Here is an 8,404-nt window from a genome sequence, read left to right on the forward strand (position 1 = left end):
TCTGATTAAGTCAGGGACAGTTTTGTTCTGATTAAGTCATAAACAGTTTTGTTCTGATTAAGTCATGGACAGTTTTGTTCTGATTAAGTCATGGACAGTTTTGTTCTGATTAAGTCATGGACAGTTTTGTTCTGATTAAGTCATAGACAGTTTTGTTCTGATTAAGTCATGGACAGTTTTGTTCTGATTAAGTCGTGGACAGTTTTGTTCTGATTAAGTCATGGACAGTTTTGTTCTGATTAAGTCATGGACAGTTTTGTTCTGATTAAGTCATAGACAGTTTTGTTCTGATTAAGTCATGGACAGTTTTATTCTGATTAAGTCATAGACAGTTTTGTTCTGATTAAGTCATGGACAATTTTGCTGTAATTAAGTCATGGACAGTTTTGTTCTGATTAAGTCATAGACAGTTTTGTTCTGATTAAGTCATGGACAGTTTTGTTCTGATTAAGTCATAGAGAGTTTGTTCTGATTAGGTCATGGACAGTTTTGTTCTGATTAAGTCATGGACAGCTTTGTTCTGATTAAGTCATGGACAGTTTTGTTCTGATTAAGTCATAGACAGTTTTGTTCTGATTAAGTTATGGACAGTTTTGTTCTGATTAAGTCATAGACAGTTTTGTTCTGATTAAGTCGCGGACAGTTTTGTTCTGATTAAGTCATGGACAGTTTTGTTCTGATTAAGTCATAGACAGTTTTGTTCTGATTAAGTCATGGACAGTTTTGTTCTGATTAAGTCATAGACAGTTTTGTTCTGATTAAGTCGCGGACAGTTTTGTTCTGATTAAGTCATAGACAGTTTTGTTCTGATTAAGTCATGGACAGTTTTGTCCTGATTAAGTCATAAACAGTTTTGTTCTGATTAATTCATGGACAGTTTTGTTCTGATTAAGTCGTGGACAGTTTTGTTCTGATTCAGTCATGGACAGTTTTGTTCTGATCAAGTCATGGACAGTTTTGTTCTGATTAAGTCATAGACAGTTTTGTTCTGATTAAGTCGCGGACAGTTTTGTTCTGATTAAGTCATGGACAGTTTTGTTCTGATTAAGTCATAGACAGTTTTGTTCTGATTAAGTCATGGACAGTTTTGTTCTGATTAAGTCATAGACAGTTTTGTTCTGATTAAGTCATGGACAGTTTTGTTCTGATTAAGTCGTGGACAGTTTTGTTCTGATTAAGTCATGGACAGTTTTGTTCTGATTAAGTCATGGACAGTTTTGTTCTGATTAAGTCATAGACAGTTTTGTTCTGATTAAGTCATGGACAGTTTTATTCTGATTAAGTCATAGACAGTTTTGTTCTGATTAAGTCATGGACAATTTTGCTGTAATTAAGTCATGGACAGTTTTGTTCTGATTAAGTCATGGACAGTTTTATTCTGATTAAGTCATAGACAGTTTTGTTCTGATTAAGTTATGGACAGTTTTGTTCTGATTAAGTCATAGACAGTTTTGTTCTGATTAAGTCGCGGACAGTTTTGTTCTGATTAAGTCATGGACAGTTTTGTTCTGATTAAGTCATAGACAGTTTTGTTCTGATTAAGTCATGGACAGTTTTGTTCTGATTAAGTCATAGACAGTTTTGTTCTGATTAAGTCGCGGACAGTTTTGTTCTGATTAAGTCATAGACAGTTTTGTTCTGATTAAGTCATGGACAGTTTTGTCCTGATTAAGTCATAAACAGTTTTGTTCTGATTAATTCATGGACAGTTTTGTTCTGATTAAGTCATGGACAGTTTTGTTCTGATTCAGTCATGGACAGTTTTGTTCTGATCAAGTCATGGACAGTTTTGTTCTGATTAAGTCATAGACAGTTTTGTTCTGATTAAGTCGCGGACAGTTTTGTTCTGATTAAGTCATGGACAGTTTTGTTCTGATTAAGTCATAGACAGTTTTGTTCTGATTAAGTCATGGACAGTTTTGTTCTGATTAAGTCATAGACAGTTTTGTTCTGATTAAGTCATGGACAGTTTTGTTCTGATTAAGTCGTGGACAGTTTTGTTCTGATTAAGTCATGGACAGTTTTGTTCTGATTAAGTCATGGACAGTTTTGTTCTGATTAAGTCATAGACAGTTTTGTTCTGATTAAGTCATGGACAGTTTTATTCTGATTAAGTCATAGACAGTTTTGTTCTGATTAAGTCATGGACAATTTTGCTGTAATTAAGTCATGGACAGTTTTGTTCTGATTAAGTCATAGACAGTTTTGTTCTGATTAAGTCATGGACAGTTTTGTTCTGATTAAGTCATAGAGAGTTTGTTCTGATTAGGTCATGGACAGTTTTGTTCTGATTAAGTCATGGACAGCTTTGTTCTGATTAAGTCATGGACAGTTTTGTTCTGATTAAGTCATAGACAGTTTTGTTCTGATTAAGTTATGGACAGTTTTGTTCTGATTAAGTCATAGACAGTTTTGTTCTGATTAAGTCGCGGACAGTTTTGTTCTGATTAAGTCATGGACAGTTTTGTTCTGATTAAGTCATAGACAGTTTTGTTCTGATTAAGTCTTGGACAGCTTTGTTCTGATTAAGTCATGGACAGTTTTGTTCTGATTAAGTCATAGACAGTTTTGTTCTGATTAAGTTATGGACAGTTTTGTTCTGATTAAGTCATAGACAGTTTTGTTCTGATTAAGTCGCGGACAGTTTTGTTCTGATTAAGTCATGGACAGTTTTGTTCTGATTAAGTCATAGACAGTTTTGTTCTGATTAAGTCATGGACAGTTTTGTTCTGATTAAGTCATAGACAGTTTTGTTCTGATTAAGTCGCGGACAGTTTTGTTCTGATTAAGTCATAGACAGTTTTGTTCTGATTAAGTCATGGACAGTTTTGTCCTGATTAAGTCATAAACAGTTTTGTTCTGATTAATTCATGGACAGTTTTGTTCTGATTAAGTCATGGACAGTTTTGTTCTGATTCAGTCATGGACAGTTTTGTTCTGATCAAGTCATGGACAGTTTTGTTCTGATTAAGTCATAGACAGTTTTGTTCTGATTAAGTCGCGGACAGTTTTGTTCTGATTAAGTGATGGACAGTTTTGTTCTGATTAAGTCATGGACAGTTTTGTCCTGATTAAGTCATAAACAGTTTTGTTCTGATTAATTCATGGACAGTTTTGTTCTGATTAAGTCATGGACAGTTTTGTTCTGATTAAGTCATAGACAGTTTTGTTCTGATTAAGTCATGGACAGTTTTATTCTGATTAAGTCATAGACAGTTTTGTTCTGATTAAGTCATGGACAATTTTGCTGTAATTAAGTCATGGACAGTTTTGTTCTGATTAAGTCATAGACAGTTTTGTTCTGATTAAGTCATGGACAGTTTTGTTCTGATTAAGTCATAGAGAGTTTGTTCTGATTAGGTCATGGACAGTTTTGTTCTGATTAAGTCATGGACAGCTTTGTTCTGATTAAGTCATGGACAGTTTTGTTCTGATTAAGTCATAGACAGTTTTGTTCTGATTAAGTTATGAACAGTTTTGTTCTGATTAAGTCATAGACAGTTTTGTTCTGATTAAGTCGCGGACAGTTTTGTTCTGATTAAGTCATGGACAGTTTTGTTCTGATTAAGTCATAGACAGTTTTGTTCTGATTAAGTCATGGACAGCTTTGTTCTGATTAAGTCAAGGACAGTTTTGTTCTGATTAAGTCATAGACAGTTTTGTTCTGATTAAGTTATGGACAGTTTTGTTCTGATTAAGTCATAGACAGTTTTGTTCTGATTATGTCGCGGACAGTTTTGTTCTGATTAAGTCATGGACAGTTTTGTTCTGATTAAGTCATAGACAGTTTTGTTCTGATTAAGTCATGGACAGTTTTGTTCTGATTAAGTCATAGACAGTTTTGTTCTGATTAAGTCGCGGACAGTTTTGTTCTGATTAAGTCATAGACAGTTTTGTTCTGATTAAGTCATGGACAGTTTTGTCCTGATTAAGTCATAAACAGTTTTGTTCTGATTAATTCATGGACAGTTTTGTTCTGATTAAGTCATGGACAGTTTTGTTCTGATTCAGTCATGGACGGTTTTGTTCTGATCAAGTCATGGACAGTTTTGTTCTGATTAAGTCATAGACAGTTTTGTTCTGATTAAGTCGCGGACAGTTTTGTTCTGATTAAGTCATGGACAGTTTTGTTCTGATTAAGTCATAGACAGTTTTGTTCTGATTAAGTCATGGACAGTTTTGTTCTGATTAAGTCATAGACAGTTTTGTTCTGATTAAGTCATGGACAGTTTTGTTCTGATTAAGTCATAGACAGTTTTGTTCTGATTAAGTCATGGACAGTTTTATTCTGATTAAGTCATAGACAGTTTTGTTCTGATTAAGTCATGGACAATTTTGCTGTAATTAAGTCATGGACAGTTTTGTTCTGATTAAGTCATAGACAGTTTTGTTCTGATTAAGTCATGGACAGTTTTGTTCTGATTAAGTCATAGAGAGTTTGTTCTGATTAGGTCATGGACAGTTTTGTTCTGATTAAGTCATGGACAGCTTTGTTCTGATTAAGTCATGGACAGTTTTGTTCTGATTAAGTCATAGACAGTTTTGTTCTGATTAAGTTATGAACAGTTTTGTTCTGATTAAGTCATAGACAGTTTTGTTCTGATTAAGTCGCGGACAGTTTTGTTCTGATTAAGTCATGGACAGTTTTGTTCTGATTAAGTCATAGACAGTTTTGTTCTGATTAAGTCATGGACAGCTTTGTTCTGATTAAGTCAAGGACAGTTTTGTTCTGATTAAGTCATAGACAGTTTTGTTCTGATTAAGTTATGGACAGTTTTGTTCTGATTAAGTCATAGACAGTTTTGTTCTGATTATGTCGCGGACAGTTTTGTTCTGATTAAGTCATGGACAGTTTTGTTCTGATTAAGTCATAGACAGTTTTGTTCTGATTAAGTCATGGACAGTTTTGTTCTGATTAAGTCATAGACAGTTTTGTTCTGATTAAGTCGCGGACAGTTTTGTTCTGATTAAGTCATAGACAGTTTTGTTCTGATTAAGTCATGGACAGTTTTGTCCTGATTAAGTCATAAACAGTTTTGTTCTGATTAATTCATGGACAGTTTTGTTCTGATTAAGTCATGGACAGTTTTGTTCTGATTCAGTCATGGACGGTTTTGTTCTGATCAAGTCATGGACAGTTTTGTTCTGATTAAGTCATAGACAGTTTTGTTCTGATTAAGTCGCGGACAGTTTTGTTCTGATTAAGTCATGGACAGTTTTGTTCTGATTAAGTCATAGACAGTTTTGTTCTGATTAAGTCATGGACAGTTTTGTTCTGATTAAGTCATAGACAGTTTTGTTCTGATTAAGTCATGGACAGTTTTGTTCTGATTAAGTCGTGGACAGTTTTGTTCTGATTAAGTCATGGACAGTTTTGTTCTGATTAAGTCATGGACAGTATTGTTCTGATTAAGTCATAGACAGTTTTGTTCTGATTAAGTCATGGACAGTTTTATTCTGATTAAGTCATAGACAGTTTTGTTCTGATTAAGTCATGGACAATTTTGCTGTAATTAAGTCATGGACAGTTTTGTTCTGATTAAGTCAAGGACAGTTTTATTCTGATTAAGTCATAGACAGTTTTGTTCTGATTAAGTTATGGACAGTTTTGTTCTGATTAAGTCATAGACAGTTTTGTTCTGATTAAGTCGCGGACAGTTTTGTTCTGATTAAGTCATGGACAGTTTTGTTCTGATTAAGTCATAGACAGTTTTGTTCTGATTAAGTCATGGACAGTTTTGTTCTGATTAAGTCATAGACAGTTTTGTTCTGATTAAGTCGCGGACAGTTTTGTTCTGATTAAGTCATAGACAGTTTTGTTCTGATTAAGTCATGGACAGTTTTGTTCTGATTAAGTCGTGGACAGTTTTGTTCTGATTAAGTCATGGACAGTTTTGTTCTGATTAAGTCATGGACAGTTTTGTTCTGATTAAGTCATAGACAGTTTTGTTCTGATTAAGTCATGGACAGTTTTATTCTGATTAAGTCATAGACAGTTTTGTTCTGATTAAGTCATGGACAATTTTGCTGTAATTAAGTCATGGACAGTTTTGTTCTGATTAAGTCATAGACAGTTTTGTTCTGATTAAGTCATGGACAGTTTTGTTCTGATTAAGTCATAGAGAGTTTGTTCTGATTAGGTCATGGACAGTTTTGTTCTGATTAAGTCACGGACAGCTTTGTTCTGATTAAGTCATGGACAGTTTTGTTCTGATTAAGTCATAGACAGTTTTGTTCTGATTAAGTTATGGACAGTTTTGTTCTGATTAAGTCATAGACAGTTTTGTTCTGATTAAGTCGCGGACAGTTTTGTTCTGATTAAGTCATGGACAGTTTTGTTCTGATTAAGTCATAGACAGTTTTGTTCTGATTAAGTCATGGACAGTTTTGTTCTGATTAAGTCATAGACAGTTTTGTTCTGATTAAGTCGCGGACAGTTTTGTTCTGATTAAGTCATAGACAGTTTTGTTCTGATTAAGTCATGGACAGTTTTGTCCTGATTAAGTCATAAACAGTTTTGTTCTGATTAATTCATGGACAGTTTTGTTCTGATTAAGTCATGGACAGTTTTGTTCTGATTCAGTCATGGACAGTTTTGTTCTGATCAAGTCATGGACAGTTTTGTTCTGATTAAGTCATAGACAGTTTTGTTCTGATGAAGTCATGGACAGTTTTGATCTGATTAATTCATGAACAGTTTTGTTCTGAATAAGTCATGGACAGATTTGTTCTGATTAATTCATAGACAGTTTTGTTCTGATTAAGTCATGGACAGTTTTGTTCTGATTAAGTCATGGACGGTTTTGTTCTTATTAAGTCATGGACAGTTTTGTTCTGATTAAGTCATAGACAGTTTTGTTCTGATTAAGTCATGGACAGTTTAGTTCTGATTAAGTCATAGACAGTTTTGTTCTGATTAAGTTATGGACAGTTTTGTTCTGATTAAGTCATAGACAGTTTTGTTCTGATTAAGTCGCGGACAGTTTTGTTCTGATTAAGTCATGGACAGTTTTGTTCTGATTAAGTCATAGACAGTTTTGTTCTGATTAAGTCATGGACAGTTTTGTTCTGATTAAGTCATACACAGTTTTGTTCTGATTAAGTCGCGGACAGTTTTGTTCTGATTAAGTCATGGACGGTTTTGTTCTGATTAAGTCATGGACAGTTTTGTTCTGATTAAGTCATATACAGTTTTGTTCTGAATAAGTCATGGACAGTTTTGTTCTGATTAAGTCATGGACAGTTTTGTTCTGATTAAGTCATGGACAGTTTTGTTCTGATTAAGTCATGTACAGTTTTGTTCTGATTAAGTCATCGACAGTTTTGTTCTGATTAAGTCATGGACAGTTTTGTTCTGATTAAGTCATAGACAGTTTTGTTCTGATTAAGTCATAGACAGTTTTGTTCTGATTAAGTCATGGACAATTTTGCTCTGATTAAGTCATGGACAGTTTTGTTCTGATTAAGTCATGGACAGTTCTGTTCTGATTAAGTCATGGACAGTTTTGTTCTGATTAAGTCATAGACAGTTTTGTTCTGATGAAGTCATGGACAGTTTTGATCTCATTAAGTCATGGACAGTTTTGTTCTGATTAAGTCATGGACAGTTTTGTTCTGATTAGGTCATAGACAGTTTTGTTCTGATTAAGTCATGGACAGTTTTGTTCTGATTAAGTCGCGGACAGTTTTGTTCTGATTAAGTCATGGACAGTTCTGTTCTGAATAAGTCATGGACAGTTTTGTTCTGATTAAATCATGGACAGTTTTGTTCTGATTAAGTCATGGACAGTTTTGTTCTGAATAAATCGTACAATAACTTCCGAAAATAGAGATGCGGAAATATGAAATCATTTTTTCCAACGTTTTTGCGAATAATCAATAATTAACACAAAACAAAATACTTTGACATTTTATGCCAAAGTATTTTGTGGCAATATTGTTTGTAATATTTTTTTGCAATACTTTTCGCAAAAAAAGCTTGCAATATTTTTTTTTTTGAAGATAACTCAGTTTATTGCTAAAAGTTACCAAACATTTTCCAATAAAGAGACAGCGAACCCAACATTTCTTTTGCTTGCTGAAATTTTAAGTGCCGAATTGAGATATCAGAAGAGAGCAAAAACATGTTGATCTCTGTTGCTCAATTAATTTAGATTACAATTAAAGATGGCCACGTGCATGTCGAATCCGATATAATCTATTTTTTATTTCACGTATTGAAACGAGAAGGAATTTAAAAATCGAATTGCAATTTAGACGGTCTTTCATTCAGTTACTGTTACGTAACGACCTATATGACTTTTACAGTCAGTAAAAACAAAATATTGTTCTGTACTGTCCTTTTAGTTAGCTTTCATACTTTATTTAATTAGTGCTGCGGTTCAGAGAACTAATTTACAATGTA

Source organism: Convolutriloba macropyga, unplaced genomic scaffold (genome assembly GCF_964194025.1).
Source record: "Convolutriloba macropyga unplaced genomic scaffold, txConMacr16.3 SCAFFOLD_2463, whole genome shotgun sequence".
Classification (NCBI taxonomy): Eukaryota; Metazoa; Xenacoelomorpha; order Acoela; family Convolutidae; genus Convolutriloba; species Convolutriloba macropyga.